Source organism: Anomaloglossus baeobatrachus, chromosome 4 (genome assembly GCF_048569485.1).
Source record: "Anomaloglossus baeobatrachus isolate aAnoBae1 chromosome 4, aAnoBae1.hap1, whole genome shotgun sequence".
NCBI lineage: Eukaryota > Metazoa > Chordata > Amphibia > Anura > Aromobatidae > Anomaloglossus > Anomaloglossus baeobatrachus.
In genome coordinates, this window is record NC_134356.1 from 24,069,548 (window position 1) to 24,086,352 (window position 16,805).

Genomic DNA, 16,805 nt, shown 5'->3' on the forward strand with positions numbered 1-16,805 from the left:
GCAGGATGGATGGGGGGGTATATGAACAGGATGGGGGTATTTTATGAACAGGATGGGAATTTATGAACAGGATGGGAATTTATGAACAGGATGGGGGTATATGAACAGGATGGGGATATATGAACAGGATGGGAGTATATGAGCAGGATGGATGGGGGGGTATATGAACAGGATGGGGGTATTTTATGAACAGGATGGGAATTTATGAACAGGATGGGAATATATGAACAGGATGGGGATATATGAACAGGATGGGGTATATGAACAGGATGGGAGTATATGAGCAGGATGGGAGTATATGAACAGGATGGATGGGGGGTATATCAATAGGATGGGGGTATATGAACAGGAAGGGGGAATATGAGCAGGATGCTGGTATATGAGCAGGATAGGGGTATATGAGCAGGATGGGGGTTTATAGCAGGATCATATACAAGGCAGGAGGATCATTACCAGGATGGGGTACCTTAGTAGAGAATTTGGGGACATTACCCCTATAACAGTGTCAGCAGCAGATCCTCGCCCCATAACAGTGTGTCATGACCACATTTTTTTGCTTAAAGTTTATTTTCCTATTTCGAAATATTCAAAAAATACGGTAGTCTGTCGGTGATTGGGCTCTGGCCATGGGTCCCATTTGGTGAGGTACTTTGTTTGAGTATTATTTTTTATGGCATAGTAGTACTCAAGTTTTATGTAGTTAGTTTCTCCTTAGCTTCTTGAATATTAGGAGCTTTCTCACTTTTCCATTTGGATGCAATGACATTAGTGGACACTAGTAGAATATGTATTACTATGGGCCTAAAATGTTTAGGTATTGCTTCAATGTTTAACCCCTTCACGACCGCGGGCAGTAAAATTACGTCCTATTTTAACATGACTTAACGACCAGGGACATAATTTTACTGCCTAAACTTCATTTGATTGCCGTGGCCATAGCAACGGCTTTCAAATGATGTCCCCTGCTGTTTCTTACAGCAGGGGACCTTTGCTTGACCCCAGGTGGGGCGGCATCACCACCTCCTATCGACGATCGATGTGATTGGCTGTTCAAATCTGAACCGCCAACCACATCGTTCGCACTAATTTCGGCAAAAATAATGCCCGAATTAGTGCGATACTGTGAGATCCAGCTATGGGATGCTGCAGCTGCTGCAGCATATCATAGGTGGACCTCAAACGTCGCCCCCAGCCCCTGCAGCACTGATTGGAGCGATCGTGCTATGACGCGCAATCGCTCCAATCAGTGTGCAGTGGGGCGGTCTGATCTGCCGGTGGCCGCCCTCCCCAGGCCTGTGCTGGCCTGCGAGCCCTCCCCCAACATGTCTGCAGCGTGCAGTGGCTGGTACTTGTGGTACCATGCCGCCGCTGCTGCTGCCGCCGCCGCCGTAGCTGAGGTCACCGCTCCTGCTGCACGTGAGTACTGTGCTCACCTTGCAGCCCGTTCGCGCTCCAGTGGTGCCTCTGCGCGCTCCCGTGATAGCCCCTGCCCCCCTGCAATCTGCCCCCCGGACATCCCGATCTGCTCCCCCCCCGACATCCCGATCTGCTCCCCCCGCGATCTGACTGCCTCCCCCATTATCTCTATTCTGCTTCTGCAGCTCCCTCTCCGGTCTCCCCCTCTGCTCTCCCCCCTCCCCCTCTGCTCTCCCCCCCCTCTGCTCTCACCCCCCCTCTCCCCCTCTGCTCTCCCCCTCTCTCCCCCTCTGCTCTCCCCCCCTCTGCTCTCCCCCAACGTCCTCTTACCTGTCTTCACCGGCCCGATCACATCTGCCTCCATCGCTGGGTCCTTCCTGGGCATTCTGCTGATCTGCCTGCTGCTCCTGTAAAGCTGTCCATCTCTCTGCCATCTGTTCCTCCTGCAGCTCTTCTGGTCAGTGATCCTCTGGGTACTGTGAGTATAACTTTTTTTTTTCTGTATCCCCTGTCCATTTTTACACCTCATCCGTCTGTGCGTCCCGCTGAGCACTGATCAGGGATGCAGATAACGTATCTGCATCCCTGCTCAATTTTTGGCGTTTTTTTTATTTTTTCCGTTTCCCCGACGCTTTTTGTATGGCATCCTTCCGTGCGTCTCGCCAAGCGCTGATCAGGGATGCAGATAACGTATCTGCATCCCTGCTCAATTTTTGGCGTGACTTTTTTTTTTACGTATCCCCGACGCTTTTTGTATCGCATACGACCGTGCGTCCTGCAGCGGCTGATCAGTGCACTGCGTCTGTGCGTTTGAAAAGTCAAATGGCGCTCCTTCTCTTCTGAGCTCCGCCATTTGCCCAAACAATTACTTTCCAGCACATGTGAGGTATCTACGTACTCAGGAAAAATTGCACAATACGTTTTATGGTGCATTTTTTCCTGATAGCCTTGTGAAAAAAAAGCTACCTAGTTGAAGCAACCGTTTTGTGGTAAAAAAAAATAATTTTCTTTTCACAGCTCAACGTTATAAACTTCTGTGAAGCCCCCAGGTGTTCAAAGTGCTCACCAAACATCTAGAAAAATTATTTGAGGGTCTAGTTCCAAAATGGGGTCACTTGTGGGGGAGCTCCACTGTTTAGGCACCATAGGGGGTCTCCAAACGTGACATGGCGTCCGCTAATGATTCCAACTAATTTTGCTGTCAAATGGCGCTCCTTCTCTTCTGAGCCCCGCCATGCGCCCAAACAATTACTTTCCACCACATATGAGGTATCTGCGTAGTCAGGAGAAAATGCACAATACATTTTATGGTGCATTTTTTCCTGATAGCTGTTACGGGGGGCTGTCTGATAATAAAACCTAAAGGAATATCAGACAGTCAGGGTCCACCGTGCAAAGACTCTGCTGCAGACTATGGCAGAGTGCAATACCTCTGTTAAACTCACAAAGGAATATAATTAGTAAATAAGGCAATTCCTCCCTTACTTGGAGGGTGTGTGGAATGGTCTCTGTTAATGATCACAGAGACAAAAGCAGTGAGTTTAAAATGGCACCTACCTAGGTCCGTTCCTCTAGTGGTGCCAGGAGACGGACAGCAGCGTAATCCGCACAAAGCTCCTACCTGCGTTCGGTCCACTAGTGTGTGAGGACACGAACCACTAGATATGGCACCTGCCTTGGTCCGCTCTTCTAGTGGTGCAAAAGAGACGGACAGCAGCATAAGCCGCACAAAGCTCCTACCTCTGTTCGCTCCCCTAGTGTGCGAGGATACGAACAACTGCCAGACGCAGTATAAGGAACATTACCCTAGCGGCAACGTCCACCTACGAGTAGAATCACAAGGCCCAGCCGGACCATGTGCCTATGTCCGCTCCCCTAAGAGGTAAGGATACGGACTGCAGCCGAAGCTGTAAGGTATAAGAATGCTACCCTGCCGGTAGCGCTCACCTAGCATAGACAGAGAGATGCCTAGAGGAACGTGCACAGAGCGTCTACTCTCATGTATGAACCAAGAGGACTGAGCGCCGTGCGGCGTGCGTCAGGGTCTTATATAGACTCTGTGCCTCATCCAAGATGGAGGACACCAGAGCCAATCCGCTGCCAGAACGACAGGAATGACGTCACGCTGGCCTATCACCGAGCAAAGCGTCACAAGCACATGACCAGCGGCCAATCGGCATAGAAGGTGTCAGAGACATGTGACCTTGTGTCAGCGATGATGTCACCCGCACATGTGCAATGGCTCCAAGATAGGACTTAGTCTCCAGCGCTTGCACATGTGCAGTAGCAAGAAATCTGGACATAGTCTCCAGTGCTTGCACATGTGCAGTAGCAAGAAATCTGGACATAGACTCCAGTGCCACAGCAACCGTAACAGTACCTCCCCCTCAAGGGCCCCCCTTCCGGCGACGCAGGTAATCGGCAACTAAGTCGGGAGCATGGACAGCCTCCTCAGGCTCCCAAGAGCGATGTTCCGGGCCGTAGCCCTCCCAATCTATCAAGAAGAACCTGCGCCCTCTAACCATCTTAGAACCAACTATGGCTCGTACCTCATAGCTAGAGCGAGAGGAATCAGAGGCAGGAGAGTGCACTTCACGAGCGTGAGGTAAAATTGCCGGCTTTAGCAGTGAAACATGGAATTTGTCATGGATCCTAAGGTGGATGGGTAACTTCAATTGGTAGACTACAGGATTTACCTGTCAAAGAACCTCATAAGGACCCAGGAAGCGAGGAGCAAATTTGACAGAGCTCACTCTAAGTTTCACGTGTTTTGCAGAGAGCCACACAAAGTCCCCTGGAGAAAAGACAGGAGTCGGGCGACGAAACCGATCGGACACCATCTTCATACGGTCCTTAGCTGCTTGGATCGACTCTTGAGTCCAATCCCAAACCTCTCTGGCATTAGTTGCCCAGTCGGCCACAAGAGGAGGAGGTGCAGCAGCGGGAAACGGTACCGGTACCCTAGGGTGTTGCCCATTATTGAGTACGAACGGTGTCTGCCCAGTGGCCTCAGCCACCGAATTGTTAAGGGCAAATTCTGCCCAGGGTAGGAGGGAGGACCAGTTATCGTGGTTCTCAGCAACAAAGTGTCGAAGGTATATAATCATGGATTGATTGGTACGCTCAACCAACTATTGGTCTCCAGATAGTATGCCGAAGAGAGATTCAACTCAATTTGCAGAAGGCTACAAAGATCTCGCCAGAAACGGGAAGCAAATTGCGGGCCTCTATCACAAATGATACGATCTGGCATCCCGTGAAGCCTAAAGACATGCTTGAGGAATAGTTTGGCTAGTACCCTGGAAGATGGGATTCTCGATAACGGTACGAGATGAACCATCGGGGAGAAATGGTCCGTAATGACCCACACAAATCTATGTCCCTGTGAACACGGAAGATCACCCACAAAGTCCATGCCTACCACCTCCCATGGTCTATCTGGCACTGGTAAAGGATGCAAGAGCCCAGCCGGTCTCTGCCGTAACGAACGGTTGCGAGCACACGAGTAGCAGGAACCGACATATCTCTTGACGTGGCTGGCTAAGTGTGGCCACCAATACCACCTCTCGAGTAACTCTCGTGTCCGTCTAATACCAAAATGCCCACCCACCTTTGAGGTGTGGGCCCACGACAGTATATCATTCTGTCGATCCGGCGGAACAAAGGTCTTGCCCGGTGGGATTTGTCGTCACAGGGGAGAGCGTATGAAAAACCCTGGAGGGAAGGATAAGACGAGGTTCGTCAATCTCTTCCTGGGTAGAAACCATAGAGCGAGACAGGGCGTCTGCCTTGTTATTCTTACTTCCAGACAGATAGTTGATGGAGAAGTGAAAGCGGGAGAAAAACAAGGACCAGCGGGCTTGGCGAGGATTCAGATGCTGAGCAGTTTGTAAGTACGTCAGATTCCTATGGTCTGTATAGACCTGGAAAGGATGTTTCGCTCCTTCCAGCAAGTGACGCCACTCCTCCAAGGCTAATCTCAGGGCGAGCAGTTCCCTATCCCCAATGGTATAGTTTCTCTCTGCCGGTGAAAAGGTTTTAGCAAAGAAGAAACACGGCCTTTTTCTACCTGCACCGTTCTTTTGATACAAGACCGCACCAGCACCCACTGAAGAGGCATCAAACTCCAAGAGGAAGGGCTTATTCTCATCGGGTCTTTGAAGAACGGGAGCAGTCGAAAAGTGTCTTTTTACTGCCTCAAAAGCCTGGGATGTCTCAGTAGACCAGACTTTTGGATTAGCACCTTTCTTAGTCAAGGCCACCAAAGGGGCCACCAAAGTAGAGAAATGGGGTATGAACTGCCTGTAATAATTTATGAATCCTAAGAAGCGTTGCACCGCCTTCAAGGAATGAGGTTCGGACCATTCCAGGACAGCAGAGAGCTTCGCAGGATCCATAGCCAGATCCTCTTGTGAGATAATGTAACCCAAAAAAGGCAAGGATGACTGCTCGAATACACATTTTTCGAGTTTAGCAAACAAAGAGTGCTCCCTTAAACGGGAAAGGACACGAACGACATCCTGACGATGAGTCTCCAGATCAGGAGAAAAAATCTGGATGTCGTCCGGATACCCCACGACGGAGGATAACAGTAAATCCCTGAACACATTGTTTACGAAGTCCTGAAATACTGCGGGTGCATTACATAAACCAAAAGGCATGACGAGGCATTCATAGTGACCATCTCGGGTGTTAAAAGCGGTCTTCCATTCGTCACCCTCTCAAATTCGTACCAAGTTATACGCACCTCGCAGATCAAACTTCGTAAAAACCTGAGCTCCCCTCAGTCTGTCAAAGAGCTCCGAAATTAAAGGTAACGGGTATTTGTTCTTTATCGTGATTGCGTTGAGACCCCTGTAATCTATGCAGGGACGCAAATCACCCTCTTTCTTCCGAACAAAGAAAAACCCAGCTCCCGCGGGAGAGGCAGACTTCCGAATGAACCCCTTCTCTAAACTCTCTCTTATATAGGTCGACATGGCCTCAGACTCAGGTATTGACAGGGGGCAAACCCTGCCCTTGGATGGAACCGAACCTGGGATAAGGTCTATGGCACAGTCATACGGCCTATGGGGTGGAAGAACCTCAGCACCCTGTTTGGAGAACACGTCAGCGAAATCCAAATAGGGTGTAGGTATGGGAGAGAGATCAGTTGATGCAACCGCCACGACCTTAGGTGGTAAGGGAAGACATCGGGACTGACATTTCGAACCCCAACTAATAATGCTGTCAGACTCCCAGTCAATTAAAGGAGCATGGGTCCGAAGCCATGGGAGACCCAGAAGAACGTTGTCTATACCCTCAGGCAAAACAAGAAAAGAAATCTCCTCTATGTGACCCTGAGACAGGGAAAGGCGCAAGGGAACTGTCCTCAATGTAACGGAGTCAGACAACATAGTCCCATTAACAACACGGACAGGAATAGGCGCCTCTAACATGATAGAGGGAATATTGTGTCTCTTTACAAATGCTAAGGACACAAAAGTCCCGTCAGCTCCGGAATCCACAAAAGCCATAATAGGCCATGTATTCTCAGAGAATGAGAGCTGACCTGGGATACTACACTTAGAGGGTGCAGAAGACGTCTCTAGTAACCCCCTTTTAATGGTTACTAGGCCTGGGAGTTTCCCTGACGGCTAGGACACTTGTTGGCATAGTGTCCAGCCTGACGACATACGTAACATATAGGAGGACCAGACTTGCGTAGTCTGGAGGACGTATGACCTAACTCCATAGGAGTGGGAGATGTTTCAGATGCTGAGGAAGATGGTAGTGGACCCTCAACAACTGGAATAGCCCGAAGCTTAGGGCGTGAGGAAGAGACCTCGAGTCTACGTTCCCTATGGCGTATGTCGATCCTCGTTGCTACTGTGATCAAGTCCTCCAGAGAAGCAGGGACCTCACGAGTAGCAAGAGCATCCTTGACATAGCCTGCCAACCCTCTCCAGAAGATAGGAATCAACACCTTCTCTGGCCAATCTAGTTCTGCCACCAGAGTTCTAAAAGCAATGGCATAAGAACTAGTGGATAACGATCCCTGAGACAGATCTAACAGTCTCAGAGCCGCATCATGGGTAACCTGTGGACCCATGAATACCGCCTTAAGAGCATCAAGAAAGTCTTGATGTCTCAGAGTAACCATATCAGAGCGCTCCCATAGGGAAGTCGTCCATTCTAAGCCTTTGTCCTGAAGTAAGGAGATGATAAAGCCTACTCTGGACCTCTCCATAGAGAAGCGAGAAGAGTTGACCTCTAGGTGTATCTGACACTGACTAATTAAACCACGACATGATCTGGCATCGCCAGAATATCTGTTTGGCAGAGCAAGTCGAGGATCATGTGCAGATGTCACCATGGTCTGAGGTTTATCCTCTATACTCTTGAGCCGCGACTCAAGTACTTGTATGTAACGGTGTAACTGCTGATATTCTGCCATAACTGCCAGACCCTTGGCTCAGTCCTAATGTTACGGGGGGCTGTCTGATAATAAAACCTAAAGGAATATCAGACAGTCAGGGTCCACCATGCAAAGACTCTGCTGCAGACTATGGCAGAGTGCAATACCTCTGTTAAACTCACAGAGGAATATAATTAGTAAATAAGGCAATTCCTCCCTTACTTTTAGGGTGTGTGGAATGGTCTCTGTTAATGATCACAGAGACAAAAGCAGTGAGTGTGAAATGGCACCTGCCTAGGTCCGTTCCTCTAGTGGTGCCAGGAGACGGACAGCAGCGTAAGCCACACAAAGCTCCTACCTGCGTTCGCTCCACTAGTGTGTTAGGACACGAACCACTAGATATGGCACCTGCCTAGGTCCGCTCTTCTAGTGGTGCAAAAGAGACGGACAGCAACATAAGCCGCACAAAGCTCCTACCTCTGTTCGCTCCCCTAGTGTGCGAGGATACGAACAACTGCCAGACGCAGTATAAGGAACGTTACCCTAGCGTCAACGTCCACCTACGAGTAGAATCACAAAGCCCAGCCGGACCATGTGCCTCAGGCACCTGCCTATGTCCGCTAACCTAAGAGGTAAGGATACGGACTGCAGCCGAAGCTGTAAGGTATAAGAACGCTACCCTGCCGGTAGCGCTCACCTAGCATAGACAGAGAGATGCCTAGAGGAACGTGCACAGAGCGTCTACTCTCATGTATGAACCAAGAGGACTGAGCGCCGTGCGGCGTGCGTCAGGGTCTTATATAGACTCTGTGCCTCATCCAAGATGGAGGACACCAGAGCCAATCCGCTGCCAGAACGACAGGAATGACGTCACGCTGGCCTATCACCGAGCAAAGCGTCACAAGCACATGACCAGCGGCCAATCGGCATAGAAGGTGTCAGAGACATGTGACCTCGTGTCAGCGATGATGTCACCCGCACATGTGCAATGGCTCCAAGATAGGACTTAGTCTCCAGCGCTTGCACATGTGCAGTAGCAAGAAATCTGGACATAGACTCCAGTGCCACAGCAACCGTAACAATAGCCTTGTGAAAAAAAAAGCTACCTAGTTGAAGCAACCGTTTTGTGGTAAAAAAAAAATTTTTTCTTTTCACAGCTCAACGCTATAAACGTCTGTGAAGCCCCCAGGTGTTCAAAGTGCTCACCAAACATCTAGAAAAATTATTTGAGGGCTCTAGTTTCCAAAATGGGGTCACTTGTGGGGGAGCTCCACTGTTTAGGCACCATAGGGGGTCTCCAAACGTGACATGGCGTCCGCTAATGATTCCAACCAATTTTGCTGTCAAATGGCGCTCCTTCTCTTCTGAGCCCCGCCATGCGCCCAAACAATTACTTTCCACCACATATGAGGTATCTGCGTACTCAGGAGAAAATGCACAATACATTTTATGGTGCATTTTTTCCCGATAGCCTTGTGAAAAAAAAGCTACCTAGTTGAAGCAACCGTTTTGTGGTAAAAAAAAAAATGTTTTCTTTTCACAGCTCAACGCTATAAACTTCTGTGAAGCCCCCAGGTGTTCAAAGTGCTCACCAAACATCTAGAATAATTATTTGAGGGCTCTAGTTTCCAAAATGGGGTGACTTGTGGGGGAGCTTCATTGTTTAGGCACCTTAGGGGGTCTTCAAACCCGACATGAGGTCCGCTAACAGGTGCAGCTAATTTTGCACTCAAAAATTCAAATGCCGCTCCTTGCCTTCCGAGCTCTGCCATGCGCCCAAACAATTGATTTTTACCACATATGGGGTATCAGCGTACTCAGGAGAACATGCACAATAAATTGTATTGTGCACTTTCTCTTTTCTCCCTTGTAAAAATGAAAATGTTATGGCTAAAGTAACATTTTTGTGTTAAAAAGTAAAATTTTCATTTTTTCCTTCCACATTGCTTTGGTTCCTGTGAAGCACCTAAAGGGTTAATAAACTTATTGGATGTGGTTTTGAGCAGTGTGAGGGGTGCAGTTTTTAGAATGGGGTCACTTTTGGGTATTTTCTGTCACCTAGGTCTCTCAAAGTCACTTCAAATGTGATGTGGTCCCTAAAAAAAATTATTTTGTAAATTTTGTTGGAAAAATGAGAAATTGCTGATGACCTTTGACCCATTCTAACTTCCTAACGAAAAAAAAAATTGTTTTGAAAATTGCGCTGATGTAAAGTAGACAAGTGGGAAATGTTATTTAGTAACTATTTTGTGTGACATAGCTCTCAGATTTATGGGCATAAATTTTCAAAGTTTGAAAATTGCGAAATTTTCAAAATTTTCGCAAAATTTCCTAAATTTTCACAAATAAACGCAAAAAATATCGGCCTAAATTTACCACTGACATGAAGTACAATATGTCACGAAAAAACAATCTCAGAATCGCCAGGATCCGTTGAAGCGTTCCAGAGTTATAACCTGTCAAAGTGACACTGGTCAGAATTGCAAAAAGTGGCCCAGTCATTAGGGTGTTTTAGTGGCCGGGGGTGAAGGGGTTAAGAGAAGAACTAATTCTGGAATTAGAGCTACATCTAGCTGTGTAATGGACCTTATAAGTGATTGACTGTCTCTCCAGAATTTCTTAATTTTTGGACACGACCAAAATATGTGAGTTATGTTGCCTGAATTTCCAGTTTCTCCAACATTTGTTTGAGGTATCTGGGTTAATTAAATGCTCATGAACACGGCCGAGAACTAGCAGGCCACCCACGAACTTGTGGGCTTGTAAATAATTCCGGGGTGGAGTTCCGTTAACCGCCTCCGGAGAGGCAGGTTGGAGGAGGGACCCGCAGAGAGAGCAGGCTGGGGTCCGGTCACCACCAGGACCGGTGACCATCCTCCGGGGTCAGGGGTCCCCCGGAACGTGGGGCCCCCTGAATGACAGCCGGGTGCGAGACACCGTACCCGTTCCCGCTTGGGCAACCTGAACCAGGTTCTGTTTTCCGGACTGGGGAAAAGGGGTGCTGCCCGCTTCTTAGGGGCAGCATCAAGGTTTAGGTTGTTTGGGTGGGAAAGCGGAAGAACTGGTACCCGTCCGTTGTTATTAAAAATGTTTTACTACTTTTTGCAATGTTTAAAGTAAAATGCCTCCTGTCAGGGAAGATTTGATAAAAGTGCATACCGTTTGTTTGTTTTCTCTGTTATTTATCTTTTCAGAAAAGAAAACCCGTGATGGACGGGCAGCCCGCGGACGGTCTGCATTTTACCAAGGGGGAGTGTGACACCCTGGATCCCAGGGGTCACAGTACACTAACAACACACACACACACACACACACACACCCTCCCCCGGCCAGGTACATCAGTCAAACAAAATCCTTGTTGCCTCCTCCAGGGTCTGATGTCCACACCAGGTGGGGTGGAGCCAGGCGGTTGGCCCCACCAACCGAGGAGTTCACAGGCCTGGAGGCCGGAAAAAGTCAGTTGAGCAGAAAGTTGAAGTTGAGAGGTGGAAGTGAGAGGAGCAAAAACTGTCCGTGTCTGGGTTGGAGCCCAGGCACGATCAGCAAGGTTGGCAGACGGTGGTGGCCGTCTGCAGGAGTTGGTGGAGGTCAGCGGAACCGTAGGACCGGGGTCGGGCGGTGGCCCGCCGGTACCGAACCGGGGAGCAGATTGAAGCCAAGCACCAAGGCAGGGTACTCAGACCCCGACTAGGCTAGGAGCCGCCGAAAAGGTCACATTCCCTGATTGCGGTCTGGACCTCAGGGGTTCATTCCCAAACAAGTCCCGTCAGAAGGCAACAGCCCAACCCGTCCGGATAAGAGCCACCGCCAAGGGCCAGAGATCCAAGGGCCAGCGCCTGCTGGCAAAACGGGCTCTCCCGACACGTACACGCCGGGGAGCGGACTACTCGTGGAAGCCATAGGAGTCAAACACATACACAGGTGCAGGGAAACGACAGCCACCATCAACCCGTCCGGGGAGAGTGAAAACACCGCAGTCAACTGTGGGCCCCATCCATCCAGCCGTTTGGTTTACCAGAGACTCTGTCCTTCTGTGTCTGAGTGAGTACAACAGTGCCATTCGGCACCGCGCTGCATCGCAACCTTGCACCCGCGCCCACGCTGCCTCCCCGCATCTGGCCCCTGCACCTGCACCTATACCTTCCCTCCCCAACAGCCCCTACCCACGGAGGGGCCAACACCTCAGCTGCTCTCCGCCATCGCTCCCGAGAACCCCCATCACCAGCAGTGGTGGTGCCCAACCATCACCACAACCCCGTGGGTGGCGTCACGACCGACATCCCACCACAAACCTCCCCTTTTCACTCATGGGCGAGGAGGCGCTGCTCGAGCCCCCGGGTCCGGCCCCGTGCTCGAGCCACCGAGGAGCAGCAGCACCGGACCCGAGCGCCAGCGATTCCCAGGCGAGCGGCGTTCTCAACCCCTCCGCCCGCGACTTCATTACCTAGGGTCTTTGCATCTGCCCCCACGGTGGTCCGCGTTGAGGGCATCACCTCTGTGTACGTGATAGCAGGGAGCCGGAGGGGGTGTAGCGTCACCTGGGGTCGAGTCTCGCAGCACCTTGAATTGTGCAAAGTCGAGGTCAGGATTTTTTAGGGCCATAATGCGCAGCTGTGTCCGATAGGCGTTAGACAGGAGCCCCTCCATAAACTGCTCAGTTAGCAGCCGGTCTTCATCATGCACACTGTCGGGATCCACCTGCTTAACAGCCCTCATCGTCTCTTGAAGGTTCAGAGCATAGCCCCGTACGCTGTCCTGCACCCTTTGCTTGCACCCGAAGAACTTCATTTTTATCAAAGGTGTCCTTCAGCCTGGCCAGAATTTGTTTTACAATTCTTTTGTCAGTGTCTGACAAGGACTTAACCAGTGCGGTCCAGAGGGAGGTAAACTGGCCAATTAGAATGCTCGCTTTCTGGCCCTCAGCCAGGGGGTATACTTCAAATAAACTACACAGTATTTCTTGAAAGTCTCTCAGGCTATGCAAATCCCCTGGTAACCACATTTCTCCCTGTATATATGGCATAGAGAGCAGCATTACAGGTGCTGCAACTACAGCAGCAGCCTGATCTCCAGCCGGGTTGGACATGTTTCTCCCCTCTAGTGAACCTCAGCCAGGCTCCGCGTCTCCCTCTTGGGGAATCCGGGGTTAACTCACAGCCGCACTGGCGGCGGGGCTTCTCTTCACGTGCTTTTTTGGGTTCCACCCATGATAGCCTGCCCCCTTTCTTCCCGCGTCACGTGGTTAATGGCAAGCGTTGTTGTTAGTGAACGCTATTTACACAGTCTTTAAGGCGCACCATACCCGTTGTAGCGGACACGAAATCCTGTTCGTGATGCCAAGTTGACACGCCCAACGGGATCGTGGGACACTTGTTACGGAGCCGGTGTCTGTCTAGAGGTTGTCGTGGCGGCAAGACCCGGTTTCGTGACCCCAACGGTGTCGTTAAAGATGAGGGGGTTATTTACAGGGGATGATAGTTTGCGACGCCACCTGTGGTAGTGGGCCACAAATGGCTGATACTGCAGGATGGGACCGCTGGGGCAGGTGGTGATGCAGCTGAGTTGGAATAGCTCTCCACAGGTAGAGCTAGGCCCTAGGGCTGTTGGGAGTAGTAGTCTTTGTAGTTGATGGAGGGACTCAATCGTTGGGGTGCAGGAGTGAGGACGCCGGTAATAACTGAACAACACAGGGACCGTAGTTTCCTTTACCTTTTACTCGGTAATAGTTGGTACAGGCCAGGGAGACAGGTCCAGCTAGTGATGGAGGTCCGGTCAGCCTGGAAGCAGTTGAGAGGATTCACACAGCCGGGTATGTTCAGAGGCCTTCCCTCTGGCACTGAATTTATGGGTCCCTGCGGTTTGAAGCTACTCTGCGGTGCTCTCCCTTGTGTCGGTACTCGTTCTCACCCGTATGGCAGGTAGCGTGAGCCCCGTACTGGTACCGCTCCTCCTGTCACGACTCTTGGCTCTACTATGGCCCGAGCATTCTGTGGGGCCAGAAGACCTGCAGGGTCCTGCCCTCCGGATTCAGCTGCGGGGACTTTAGCACCCGCATAGCCTTGGACCCCGGTGTCCTGTTTCTCTGTGCTCGACCCATAGGAGCTCAGTCCTAGCTCCCTTCTCAGTGACCGTTTACTTTCAACTCCTTTTTCAGTTTCACTTCCTGTCTCTCCCCAACTACTCCCCCAGGTCAGAATGCATAGGGAAGCTTCCCATGTACTGGGTTAGAGCTCCCCCTTCTGGCATGGAGTGAGGAAAGTATTGACTGCTGGTGTTACCTAGCATGGGGGACCTCCTGTGAGGAAAATCCTGGGATATGAAGAGGAATTATGATTTCCAGTCATAATCGCTCTCATCACTCCATGGCAGTGCCCCTCCCTTCTTGTTCTCAATGTCCAGCATCTGGAAAGGTGTGAAGTCCCACTTACACCTCCAACAGCCATCTCCTCTGATATGGAGATTGCTTGTTCTCTCGGGCCTCTAAAACAAAGAGAGAGAGGAAGAGCCCCTGGGAGCTGTGTCCACTCATCAAAGAAAGTGGACAGTGACCTGGCAAAATCAAAAGGAAGCTAGTCACCACAGGAGAGCATACTGCTGGCTCCGTAATATCATACCCAGTTATGATATTACCGTGCGTCTCAGCCATACACCCCCTACATCGTTAGAATCGGGACTTCGAGCCGAATCTGTGCATATCCTCGGAGTGTATATGGCACCCTGGGGCGGCGAGATATAGAGAACTGCTAGTAGGAGTCCGGTAAATGAGTCGTGCTTGGACTCAAAATGCAGAGGGGACCCGGGCGGATCTGATGGCACCAGAACCATCCCGATCGGACCTCCCAGTCCGGAGTTGCAGGTAATAGCCCCTTCTGGGATATTACTCTGACTCAATGCAGGGGGAGTGGCAGTGCTTCCCTGTGAGGTCACTAAGGTAGGAGGGGACCTGGATTTGCCCAGGTTGATAACCCTACTTCGGCCATTTCCCAGTGTTCTTTTGCTCGGGGGTCTGGTCAGGGAAGACCTGTGAGGGAGATCCTGGAAACCTGGTCCGCGGCGCCCCCCTGTGGCCAGACGCACAAGGTATCTGCTGGAACTGTGTATGCCTGTTTGTAAACCATGCTTTATATGTAACTGTACTCTGACATAACTGTATATTCTGTAGATTCCCTATTGTATATATTGTAGTTTCTAGTGTGCTTTAGGCTGATTAAATTATATAATTAATCTTGGGCTGTTCTGTTATCTCGATCTTGAATCCCACGTCCGTGTGTTCGGCTAATAGTTACCGTGAAGCGGTTGGTGGCAGCGAGTTTGTGCCAAGGATTATTGTGGGGAGGCCAGTGAGATTCGGGAAGATTTTATATATTGCGCCCGCGGAGGTCGGGGGAATATATACCCTACTCTCACTGGGGACCCTTCAATAATCGGCATATGTAGTATAGCGGCCTCCTTGCTTATTGTCGGGCAATCCCATAATTGGCCTGACTATAAGAGGGGCGCTAGAGAGCGCGTCACGTGCTCTGTCTGTCGGTCGGGAGGTATAAAGGAGGGGTGACCCCCCACTTGTTACCCCCCGATTGTGACGTACTGGTAGCCAGCGCAGGGGATTTCTGAGTGACCCCCCCGGTGGTTCGTGACATATTGGGGGCATAGCGGTGGGATCGAGATAATAGTGTGTGTGAGTGTGAGACCCATACTCCCAGACACTAAAGACTGCCTGCAGCAGCTGTGGCTGCTGGGGTCTTCAGACCAGACCAACACTAGAGTGTCAGAGTGCAGATACTGTAAGGTGTGTGGGTGCATCAGGTGGCAGTTCTGTGTCAGTGACCAAAGTCTGCAAGAATGGCTGATGGCACCAGGAGCAGAGCTATGCAACTGGCCAATGCTAAGGCAGGAGCCGAAGAGAGGGAGGACGGTGCTGTGGACAGTAATGAGGAGGTTGACCACGAGTCCTCCAGGAGCCCGACTGCAGAGAGCCACTCTGCAGAGGACAGTGCACAACCTGGCACTCATGGACAAGATGAGGAGGAGCTCACCCAAGGGTCCTCAACGAGCCAGATGCCAGTCCTCCGCTCTGAAAGGGACAGTGAATCGCCTAGCTCTGCAGCATGCCGCAGATCACCACGTGCCATTCCACCGAGCCTGGGAGGCTCGGATAGCCTTCTTCAAATGGCTAAGGGGTAAGGGGTAAGGCCCTGGAAATCCTTGGGGACTTGCCTACTGAGGCAGATCAGGGCTACGACACCATCAAGCGGGCCCTGATCCAACAGTACAACCTCACTCCGGAGTCCTACCGCAAGAAGTTCCGGACCCTGCAGAAGGGACCAAAGGACTCCTGGGCTGACCACCGGCGGGCACTTGCCCGAGCTGCCGACCACTGGACCCAAGGCCTGCAGCTTACCACCGGACCAGAGATCCTAGACTTGGTCATCACAGAGCAACTCTTGTGGAACTGCCCTGAGGATCTCCGCCAGTTCATCTGAGACCAGAAGCCAAAGGGGTCCACGGCTACAGCTGCCCTGGCTGATGACTACACCAACAATCGGGCCCCTGAGGCCAGGAGAGCGGCTACCAGTAGCACCTGGAGAGGGGGTAAGATGAATTCTGCGACTGCCCCACCTGCCCCTAGACTGCAGGGGGTGTCCCCCTCAACTCCCCTCTCCAGGCCCGTGGCAGAACCAAGACGGTGCCACCAGTGCAACCAACCTGGACACTTCAAGGCCATGTGCCCTCAGCGTCCCAAGGCCCCGGCTCCGTCCCCGTCCCAAGGGCCGCCCAAGGTGTATTGTGTGGGTGGGGGTGGTGGTAGGTCCCTGGACAGCTTCCAACCTGTCACCGTCGGCCGGTCTGTGACCATAGGACTGCGAGACAGCGCCTCGGAGGTGACTCTGGTGCGGCCTGAGATGGTGTCCCCCCAAGACTTGGTACCTGGAAAAACCCTCGCTGTCTCCGGGATTGGAGGCATTGACCCGGCGCTGCCTGTTGCTGGCCT